Source organism: Triticum urartu, chromosome 2 (genome assembly GCF_003073215.2).
Source record: "Triticum urartu cultivar G1812 chromosome 2, Tu2.1, whole genome shotgun sequence".
NCBI classification, from domain to species: domain Eukaryota; kingdom Viridiplantae; phylum Streptophyta; class Magnoliopsida; order Poales; family Poaceae; genus Triticum; species Triticum urartu.
This window is the reverse complement of record NC_053023.1, coordinates 582,305,725-582,318,332: the sequence shown is the minus strand read 5'-3', so window position 1 is coordinate 582,318,332 and position 12,608 is coordinate 582,305,725.

Genomic DNA, 12,608 nt, shown 5'->3' with positions numbered 1-12,608 from the left:
AAATATCATGGTAATTTGCTTAAAATCCTAATATGCTAGGTATTCAGGAATAATAAAATTCTCTTATGAGTGTGTTGAATACTAAGAGAAGTTTGATACTTGATGATTGTTTTGAGATATGAGGATGGTAATATTAGAGTCATGCTAGTTGAGTAGTTGTGAATTTAAGAAATACTTGTGTTGAAGTTTGTGATTCCCGTAGCATGCACGTATGGTGAACCGTTATGTGACGAAGTCGGAGCATGATTTATTTATTGATTGTCTTCCTTATGAGTGGCGGTCGGGGACGAGCGATGGTCTTTTCCTACCAATCTATCCCCTAGGAGCATGCGCGTAGTACTTTGCTTTGATAACTTCTAGATTTTTGCAATAAGTATGTGAGTTTTTTATGACTAATGTTGAGTCCATGGATTATACGCACTCTCACCCTTCCACCATTGCTAGCCTCTCTAGTACCGTGCAACTTTCGCCGGTACCATAAACCCACCATTTACCTTCCTAAAAACAGCCACCATACCTACCTATTATGGCATTTCCATAGCCATTCCGAGATATATTGTAACGCCCTCGATGCGGCTATATCTCCCACGTGTCGAAGCATGACTTAGAGGCATAACCGCATTGAAAGCAATGTTGCAAGTGAGGTAATCTTCGCACAACCCATGTAATACATAAGGGAAAGAGATACATAGTTGGCTTACAATCGTCACTTCACACAATACATGAATAAAGCATTACATCATCCAAATACAATCAAGGTCCGACTACGGAACCAAAAATAAAAGAAGACTACCCCAAATGCTACACAGATCCCCGATCGACCCCAACTGGGCTCCACTACTAATCAACTAGAACGAAACAACACAAAGGACAAGATCTTCATCGAGCTCCTCCTTGAGCTTGGTTGCATCATCTGCACGATATCATCGGCACCTGCAAACTGGTTTTGGAAGTATCTGTGAGTCACGAGGACTCAGCAATCTCGCACCCTCGCGATCAAGACTATTTAAGCTTATGGGTAAGGAAAAGGTATGAGGTGGAGCTGCGGCAAGCGACTAGCATATCTGGTGGCTAACATATTCGCAAAAGAGAGCGAGAAGAGAAGGCAAGGCACGGTCGAGAAACTATGATCAAGAAGTGATCCTAGAACAACCTACGTTAAGCATAACTCCAACACCGTGTTCACTTCCCGGACTCCGCCGAGAAGAGACCATCACGGTTACACACGCGGTTGATGCATTTTAATTAAGGTTAACTTCAGGTTTTCTACAACCGGACATTAACAAATTCCCATCTACCCATAACTGCGGGCACGGCTTTCGAAAGTTCAAATCCCTGCAGGGTTGTCCCAACTTAGCCCATCACAAGCTCTCACGGTCAACGAAGGATATTCCTTCTAGCGGGAAGACCCGATCAGACTCGGAATCCCGGTTACAAGACATCCTCGACAATGGTAAAACAAGTCCAGCAAGACCACCCGTTGTGCCGACAAATCCCGATAGGAGCTGCACATATCTCGTTCTCAGGGCACACCGGATAAGCTAAGCATACGGGAGCCAACGTAACCCAAGTTGCCAAGGGACGGCCCCGCACGGTGCTCTGGGTTGGACCAACACTCAGAGGAGCACTGGCCCGGGGGGGGGGTTTAAAATAAAGATGACCCTTGGGCTGGCCGACCCAAGGGAAAGAAAAGGGTAGGTGGCAAATGGTAAAACCAAGGTTGGGCCTTGCTGGAGGAGTTTTATTCAAGGCGAACTGTCAAGGGGTTCCCATTATAATCCAACCGCGTAAGGAACGCAAAATCCGGAAACATAACACCGATATGACGGAAGCTAGGGCGGCAAGAGTGGAACAAAACACCGGGCATAAGGCCGAGCCTTCCACCCTTTACCAAGTATATAGATGCATTAATTAAATAAGATATATTGTGATATCCCAACAAGTAAAACATGTTCCAACAAGGAACAACATCTCCATGTTCCAACAAGGAACAAACTTCAACCTTCACCTGCAACTAACAATGCTATAAGAGGGGCTGAGCAAAGCGGTAACATAGCCAAACAACAGTTTGCTAGGACAAGGTGGGTTAGAGGCTTGGTTCAACAATATAGGAGGCATGATAAGCAAGTGGTAGGTATCGCAGCATAGGCATAGCAAAAGAGCGAGCAACTAGCAAGCAAAGATAGAAGTGATTTCGAGGGTATGGTCATCTTGCCTGAGATCCCGCAAGGAAGAAGAACGAGTCCATGAAGAAGACAAACAGACGTAGTCGAACGAATCCTCACAACACGACGTTATCGGAACCAACCCGAAGAAGCAACACCGGAAAGAAGCACACAACATAGTAAACAACCAACACATAAACATGGTATGATATGCGGTATGCGATGCATATGCATGATTTGCAAGGGAATGAAAGAACCTGGCCTCAACTTGGAAATCCAAGTGTGCCACTGGAAAGGTGAGGTGATTTCGGTTGAAATCGATATAAAGAACACCGGAATCGGAGGCACGGTTTGAAAATGGCAAGCAATTCAAATATGGCAACGGTCTGCGATAAACAGCAAGTTACCATCCAAATGCAACAAGATAATTATGCTACAGCACTCAAACATGGCAACAAAATACATGGCAGGGATCCACTCATAAAGCTTAACAAAAGATGAACACTGAGCTACGGCCAATTCATCCATTAATAGGTTCAAACAAGCATGGCAAAAGTGCATTTGGTAAACAAATTTCAGACTTAGTGAAATTAACACTTGTCTGGAATTTCAGATTAGGTAGCACACTTTGGTGCACTAAAACTATATGCTACAGGTACTGAACATGGCAAAGTAAAGCACGGCATGGAGCTACTCAAAGAGCTTAACAAAAGTCCCTTAGTGACCTTGAGCCAAAAGGGATCAGAAAATACAATTGCAAGCATCTGAACATGGCAAAAACATAATCAGATCACAGACTTAGTGAAAACTGGAGCATGCAAAATCAGATATCAAGTAGGCATGTTTACGAGCTCGATGCACTCACTACAGAGCAAGTCATGACAATATAAGCATACATCCATCAAGAATACACATTATACAAGCTAGACATGGCAAGAGCAACAACGTAGCATGCACGGATCAACTACAACATCCTCGGCAAAATCGCTAACAAGTAGACAATCTGCCCAGATTCATGATATAGCAAAAGTAGAGCTCGATTGACTCAAGCTAGGGTGATCCATAATTGCAAACAAAGGCATGGATGGATAGAGCACTACAAGATTAACAAATCATCCTTACTGATCATCCTCAAAAGAGGCACGGATCACTAGGAAACAATATGAACATATGGCATATTGAGATAAACAGATCAAGGACTTAGTGGAATTGCTAAGTCTCTGAAATCAGCATTAACAAATGCACCACTTTGCAAGCTTGTGCTAGTCACCACACACATCACAAAAATACATGGGTTGCACCTATGGATAGATGGACAATCATATAACAAAACATATGTGGAGCTCAGGGACATATCATGCACACATTAATCATGGCAAAAATGACAAATATCTAATTGAAGCAGCAGATCTGACAATTATCTCAAATAGCATTCTTCCAACAGCATTTCGGGTATCAAGATGAACTCAAATAAAAATGATGCAATGAGATGAAATGATGTGCTCTCTGAGACGAACATTTTGATATGCTACATGCCCAAAACGGAGTTACGGATGCGGAGTTACGACATGATGAACAAGGGCATTTGAAACATGGAAAACTCGGGGACTGTGTGGAATTATACCTCCGCGAAAGTCAACGCGGGACGGAGGGATCCTGGACGGAGCGGATCGGGACGCGGGGCATGTTTGGTTCGGGACCGGGTGGATCTCGTCCCACCCGGCCGGATCTGGGACGGGGCGGCGGCCGGAGATGACGGAGCTCGCCGGCGAGGCACGCCGGCGCGGCTGCCGAGGCGTGCCGCGGCGAGGAGAGGCGACGGGACGCCGGACGGCGGAGGAGCGGACTGGCGACGGCGATGGGCGGCGCCGGCGACGAGGGAACATGGCGGCGGGGCGATGGCGGCGAGGAGAGGTGCGGAAGCCGGTGGAGTGGCGCGGCGGCGCGAAGTCCGGCGCGGTGGCGGTGCGCTGCGGTTGCCGGCGCAGCTCCGGCGGCCGGACTTCGAGAAGACGGCGGTGAAGGAAATATGCCCTAGAGGCAATAATAAAGTTATTATTTATTTCCTTATATCATCATAAATGTTTATTATTCATGCTAGAATTGTATTAACCGGAAACATAATACATGTGTGAATACATAGACAAACAAAGTGTCACTAGTATGCCTCTACTTGACTAGCTCGTTAATCAAAGATGGTTATGTTTCCTGACCATGAACAATGAGTTGTTATTTGATTAACGGGATCACATCATTAAGTGAATGATCTGATTGACATGACCCATTCCATTAGCTTAGACCCCATCGTTTAGTATGTTCCTATTGCATTCTTCATGACTTATACATGTTCCTATGACTATGAGATTATGCAACTCCCGTTTGCCGGAGGAACACTTTGTGTGCTACCAAACGTCACAACGTTACTGGGTGATTATAAAGGAGCTCTACAAGTGTCTCCAAAGGTACATGTTGGGTTGGCGTATTTTCGAGATTAGGATTTGTCACTCCGATTGTCGGAGAGGTATCTCTGGGCCCTCTCGGTAATGCACATCACTTAAGCCTTGCAAGCATTGCAACTAATGAGTTAGTTGCGGGATGATGTATTACAGAACGAGTAAAGAGACTTGCCGGTAACAAGATTGAACTAGGTACTTGGAATACCGACGATCAAATCTCGGGCAAGTAACATACCGATGACAAAGGGAACAACGTATGTTGTTATGCGGTCTGACCGATAAAGATCTTCGTAGAATATGTAGGAGCCAATATGGGCATCCAGGTCCCGCTATTGGTTATTGACCGGAGACATGTCTCGGTCATGTCTACATTGTTCTCGAACCCGTAGGGTCCGCACGCTTAAGGTTACGATGACAGTTATATTATGAGTTTATGCATTTTGATGTACCGAAGGTTGTTCGGAGTCCCGGATGTGATCACGGACATGACGAGGAGTCTCGAAATGGTCGAGACATAAAGATTGATATATTGGAAGCCTATGTTTGGATATCGGAAGTGTTCCGAGTGAAATCGGGATTTTACCGGAGTACCGGGAGGTTACCGGAACCCCCCCGGGAGATATATGGGCCATAGTGGGCCTTAGTGGAAAAGAGAAGAGGCAGCCCAACATGGGCCGCGCGCCCCTCCCCTCCCTTGGTCCGAATAGGACAAGGAGAGGGGGCCGGCCCCTCTCTCTCCTTTCCCCCCTCCGCGAATCCTATTCCAACTAGGATTGGGGGGGGGATCCTACTCCCAGAGGGAGTAGGACTCTCCTGGCGCGCCTCTCCTAGGCCGGCCGCACCCCCCCCCTTTAGTCCTTTATATACGGAGGCAGGGGCACCCCAGAGACACACAAGTTGATCCACGCGATCATATTCTTAGCCGTGTGCGGTGCCCCCTTCCACCATAGTCCTCGATAATATTGTAGCGGAGTTTAAGCGAAGCCCTGCTGCAGTAGTACATCAAGATCGTCACCACGCCGTCGTGCTGACGGAACTCTTCCCCGACACTTTGCTGGATCGGAGTCCGGGGATCGTCATCGAGCTGAACGTGTGCTAAAACTCGGAGGTGCCGTAGTTTCGGTGCTTGATCGGTCGGGCCGTGAAGACGTACGACTACATCAACCAAACGCTTCCGTTGTCGATCTACAAGGTACGTAGATCATACTCTCCCCTCTCGTTGCTATGCATCACCATGATCTTGCGTGTGCGTAGGAAATTTTTTGAAATTACTACGTTACCCAACAGTGGCATCCGAGCCTAGGTTTTATATGTTGATGTTATATGCACGAGTAGAACACAAGTGAGTTGTGGGCGATATAAGTCATACTGCTTACCAGCATGTCATACTTTGGTTCTGCGGTATTGTTGGATGAAGCGGCCCAGACCGACATTACGCGTACGCTTACGCGAGACCGGTTCTCCCGACATGCTTTGCACAGAGGTGGCTTGTGGGTGACAGTTTCTCCAACTTTAGTTGAACCAAGTGTGGCTACGTCCGGTCCTTGCGAAGGTTAAAACAGCACCAACTTGACAAACTATCGTTGTGGTTTTGATGCGTAGGTAAGATTAGTTCTTGCTTAAGCCCGTAGCAGCCACGTAAAACTTGCAACAACAAAGTAGAGGACGTCTAACTTGTTTTTGCAGGGCATGTTGTGATGTGATATGGTCAAGACATGATGCTGAATTTTATTGTATGAGATGATCATGTTTTGTAACCGAGTTATCGGCAACTGGCAGGAGCCATATGGTTGTCGCTTTATTGTATGCAATGCAATCGCGATGTAATGCTTTACTTTATCACTAAACGGTAGCGATAGTCGTGGAAGCACAAGCTTGGCGAGACGACAACGATGCTACGATGGAGATCAAGGTGTCACGCTGGTGACGATGGTGATCACGACGGTGCTTCGGAGATGGAGATCACAAGCACAAGATGATGATGGCCATATCATATCACTTATATTGATTGCATGTGATGTTTATCTTTTATGCATCTTATCTTGCTTTGATTGTCGGTAGCATTATAAGATGATCTCTCACTAATTATCAAGAAGTGTTCTCCCTGAGTATGCACCGTTGCGAAAGTTCTTCGTGCTGAGACACCACATGATGATCGGGTGTGATAGGCTCTACGTTCAAATACAACGGGTGCAAAACAGTTGCACACGCGGAATACTCAGGTTATACTTGACGAGCCAAGCATATACATATATGGCCTCGGACACGGAGACCGAAAGGTTGAGCGTGAATCATATAGTAGATATGATCAACATAGTGATGTTCACCAATGAAACTACTCCATCTCACGTGATGATCGGACATGGTTTAGTTGATTTGGATCACGTAATCACTTAGAGGATTAGAGGGATGTCTATCTAAATGGGAGTTCTTTAAGTAAATTAAATGAACTTAAATTTATCATGAAACTTAGTACCTGATAAGTATCTTGCTTGTTTATGCTTGTTTGTAGATAGATGGCTCGTGTTGTTGTTCCGTTGAATTTTAATGCGTTCCTTGAGAAAGCAAAGTTGAAAGATGATGGTAGCAATTACACGGACTGGGTCCGTAACTTGAGGATTATCCTCATTGCTGCATAGAAGAATTACGTCCTGGAAGCACCGCTGGGTGCCAGGCCTGCTGCTGGAGCAACACCAGATGTTATGAACGTCTGGCAGAGCAAAGCTGATGACTACTCGATAGTTCAGTGTGCCATGCTTTACGGCTTAGAATTGGGACTTCAACGACGTTTTGAACGTCATGGAGCATATGAGATGTTCCAGGAGTTGAAGTTAATATTTCAAGCAAATGCCCGGATTGAGAGATATGAAGTCTCCAATAAGTTCTATAGCTGCAAGATGGAGGAGAACAGTTCTGTCAGTGAGCATATACTCAAAATGTCTGGGTATAATAATCACTTGATTCAATTGGGAGTTAATCTTCCAGATGATTGCGTCATTGACAGAATTCTCCAATCACTGCCACCAAGCTACAAGAGCTTCGTGATGAACTATAATATGCAAGGGATGAACAAGACTATTCCCGAGCTCTTCGCAATGCTGAAAGCTGCGGAGGTAGAAATCAAGAAGGAGCATCAAGTGTTGATGGTCAATAAGACCACTAGTTTCAAGAAAAAGGGCAAAGGGAAGAAGAAGGGGAACTTCAAGAAGAACGGCAAGCAAGTTGCTGCTCAAGAGAAGAAACCCAAGTCTGGACCTAAGCCTGAAACTGAGTGCTTCTATTGCAAGCAGACTGGTCACTGGAAGCGGAACTGCCCCAAGTATTTGGCGGATAAGAAGGATGGCAAGGTGAACAAAGGTATATGTGATATACATGTTATTGATGTGTACCTTACCAATGCTCGCAGTAGCACCTGGGTATTTGATACTGGTTCTGTTGCTAATATTTGCAACTCGAAACAGGGACTACGGATTAAGCGAAGATTGGCTAAGAACGAGGTGATGATGCGCGTGGGAAACGGTTCCAAAGTCAATGTGATCGCGGTCGGCACGCTACCTCTACATCTACCTTCGGGATTAGTATTAGACCTAAATAATTGTTATTTGGTGCCAGCGTTGAGCATGAACATTATATCTGGATCTCGTTTAATGCGAGACGGTTATTCATTTAAATCAGAGAATAATGGTTGTTCTATTTATATGAGTAATATCTTTTATGGTCATGCACCCTTGAAGAGTGGTCTATTCTTATTGAATCTCGAGAGTAGTGATACACATATTCATAATGTTGAAGCCAAAAGATGCAGAGTTGATAATGATAGTGCAACTTATTTGTGGCACTGCCGTTTAGGTCATATCGGTGTAAAGCGCATGAAGAAACTCCATACTGATGGGCTTTTGGAACCACTTGATTATGAATCGCTTGGTACTTGCGAACCATGCCTCATGGGCAAGATGACTAAAACACCATTCTCCGGTACTATGGAGAGAGCAACAGATTTGTTGGAAATCATACATACAGATGTATGTGGTCCGATGAATATTGAAGCTCGTGGTGGATATCGTTATTTTCTCACCTTCACAGATGATTTAAGCAGATACGGGTATATCTACTTAATGAAACATAAGTCTGAAACATTTGAAAAGTTCAAAGAATTTCAGAGTGAAGTGGAAAATCATCGTAACAAGAAAATAAAGTTTCTACGATCTGATCGTGGAGGAGAATATTTGAGTTACGAGTTTGGTGTACATTTGAAACAATGCGGAATAGTTTCGCAGCTCACGCCACCCGGAACACCACAGCGTAATGGTGTGTCCGAACGTCGTAATCGTACTTTACTAGATATGGTGCGATCTATGATGTCTCTTACTGATTTACCGCTATCGTTTTGGGGATACGCTCTAGAGACAGCTGCATTCACGTTAAATAGGGCACCATCAAAATCCGTTGAGACGACGCCTTATGAACTGTGGTTTGGCAAGAAACCAAAGTTGTCGTTTCTAAAAGTTTGGGGCTGCGATGCTTATGTGAAAAAGCTTCAACCTGATAAGCTCGAACCCAAATCGGAGAAATGTGTCTTCATAGGATATCCAAAGGAAACTATTGGATACACCTTCTATCACAGATCCGAAGGCAAGACTTTTGTTGCTAAATTCGAAACTTTCTGGAGAAGGAGTTTCTCTCGAAAGAAGTGAGTGGAAGGAAAGTAGAACTTGACGAGGTAATTGTACCTACTCCCTTATTGGAAAGTAGTACATCACAGAAAACTGTTTCTGCGACACCTACACCAGTTAGCGAGGAAGCTAATGATGATGATCATGAAACTTCAGAACAAGATACTACTGAAACTCGTAGATCAACCAGAGTAAGATCCGCGCCAGAGTGGTACGGTAATCCTGTTCTGGAAGTCATGCTACTAGATCATAATGAACCTACGAACTATGAAGAAGCGATGGTGAGCCCAGATTCCGCAAAGTGGCTTGAAGCCATGAAATCTGAGATGGGATCCATGTATGAGAACAAAGTGTGGACTTTGGTTGACTTGCCCGATGATCGGCAAGCAATTGAGAATAAATGGATCTTCAGGAAGAAGACTGACGCTGACGGTAATATTACTGTCTACAAAGCTCGACTTGTCGCAAAAGGTTTTCGGCAAGTTCAAGGGATTGACTACGATGAGACCTTCTCACCCGTAGCGATGCTTAAGTCTGTCCGAATCATGTTAGCAATTGCCGCATTTTATGATTATGAAATTTGGCAGATGGATGTCAAAACTGCATTCCTGAATGGATTTCTGGAAGAAGAGTTGTATATGATGCAACCAGAAGGTTTTGTCGATCCAAAGGGAGCTAACAAAGTGTGCAAGCTCCAGCGATCCATTTATGGACTGGTGCAAGCCTCTCGGAGTTGGAATAAACGTTTTGATAGTGTGATCAAAGCATTTGGTTTTATACAGACTTTTGGAGAAGCCTGTATTTACAAGAAAGTGAGTGGGAGCTCTGTAGCATTTCTGATATTATATGTGGATGACATATTACTAATTGGAAATGATGTAGAATTTCTGGATAGCATAAAGGGATACTTGAATAAAAGTTTTTCAATGAAAGACCTCGGTGAAGCTGCTTACATATTAGGCATTAAGATCTATAGAGATAGATCAAGACGCTTAATTGGACTTTCACAAACCACATACCTTGACAAAATTTTGAAGTTCAAAATGGATCAAGCAAAGAAAGGGTTCTTGCCTGTGTTACAAGGTGTGAAGTTGAGTAAGACTCAATGCCCGACCACTGCAGAAGATAGAGAGAATATGAAAGATGTTCCCTATGCATCAGCCATAGGATCTATCATGTATGCAATGCTGTGTACCAGACCTGATGTGTGCCTTGCTATAAAGTCTAGCAGGGAGGTACCAAAGTAATCCAGGAGTGGATCACTGGACAGCGGTCAAGAACATCCTGAAATACCTGAAAAGGACTAAGGATATGCTTCTCGTATATGGAGGTGACAAAGAGCTCATCGTAAAAGGTTACGTTGATGCAAGCTTTGACACTGATCCGGACGATTCTAAATCGCAAACCGGATACGTGTTTACATTAAACGGTGGAGCTGTCAGTTGGTGCAGTTCTAAACAAAGCGTAGTAGCGGGATCTACATGTGAAGCGGAGTACATAGTTGCTTCGGAAGCAGCAAATGAAGGAGTCTGGATGAAGGAGTTCATATCCGATCTAGGTGTCATACCTAGTGCATCGGGTCCAATGAAAATCTTTTGTGACAATACTGGTGCAATTGCCTTGGCAAAGGAATCCAGATTTCACAAGAGAACCAAGCACATCAAGAGACGCTTCAATTCCATCCGGGATCTAGTCCAGGTAGGAGACATAGAGATTTGCAAGATACATACGGATCTGAATATTGCAGACCCGTTGACTAAGCCTCTTCCACGAGCAAAACATGATCAGCACCAAGGCTCCATGGGTGTTAGAATCATTACTGTGTAATCTAGATTATTGACTCTAGTGCAAGTGGGAGACTGAAGGAAATATGCCTTAGAGGCAATAATAAAGTTATTATTTATTTCCTTATATCATGATAAATTTTTATTATTCATGCTAGAATTGTATTAACCGGAAACATAATACATGTATGAATACATAGACAAACAGAGTGTCACTAGTATGCCTCTACTTGACTAGCTCGTTAATCAAAGATGGTTATGTTTCCTGACCATGAACAATGAGTTTTCATTTGATTAACGGGATCACATCATTAAGTGAATGATCTGATTGACATGACCCATTCCATTAGCTTAGCACCCGATCGTTTAGTATGTTGCTATTGCTTTCTTCATGACTTATACATCTTCCTATGACTATGAGATTATGCAACTCCCGTTTGCCGGAGGAACACTTTGTGTGCTACCAAATGTCACAACATTACTGGGTGATTATAAAGGAGCTCTACAGGTGTCTCCAAAGGTACATGTTGGGTTGGCGTATTTTCGAGATTAGGATTTGTCACTCCGATTGTCGGAGAGGTATCTCTGGGCCCTCTCGGTAATGCACATCACTTAAGCCTTGCAAGCATTGCAACTAATGAGTTAATTGCGGGATGATGTATTACAGAACGAGTAAAGAGACTTGCCGATAACAAGATTGAACTAGGTATTTGGAATACCGACGATCGAATCTCGGGCAAGTAACATACCGATGACAAAGGGAACAACGTATGTTGTTATGCGGTCTGACCGATAAAGATCTTCGTAGAATATGTAGGAGCCAATATGGGCATCCAGGTCCCGCTATTGGTTATTGACCGGAGATGTGTCTCGGTCATGTCTACATTGTTCTCGAACCCATAGGGTCCGCACGCTTAAGGTTACGATGACAGTTATATTATGAGTTTATGCATTTTGATGTACCGAAGGTCGTTCGGAGTCCCGGATGTGATCACGGACATGACGAGGAGTCTCAAAATGGTCGAGACATAAAGATTGATATGTTGGAAGCCTATGTTTGGATATCGGAAGTGTTCCGAGTGAAATCGGGATTTTACCGGAGTACCAGGAGGTTACCGGACCCCCCCCCCCCAGGAGATATATGTGCCATAGTGGGCCTTAGTGGAAAAGAGAAGAGGCAGCCCAACATGGGCCGCGCGCCCCTCCCCTCCCTTGGTCCGAATAGGACAAGGAGAGGGGGCCGGCCCCTCTCTCTGTTGGAAATATGCCCTAGAGGCAATAATAAATTAGTTATTATTATATTTCCTTGTTCATGATAATTGTTTATTATCCATGCTATAATTGTATTGATAGGAAACTCAGATACATGTGTGGATACATAGACAACACCATGTCCCTAGTAAGCCTCTAGTTGACTAGCTTGTTGATCAATAGATGGTTACGGTTTCCTGACCATGGACATTGGATGTCATTGATAACGGGATCACATCATTAGGAGAATGATGTGATGGACAAGACCCAATCCTAAGC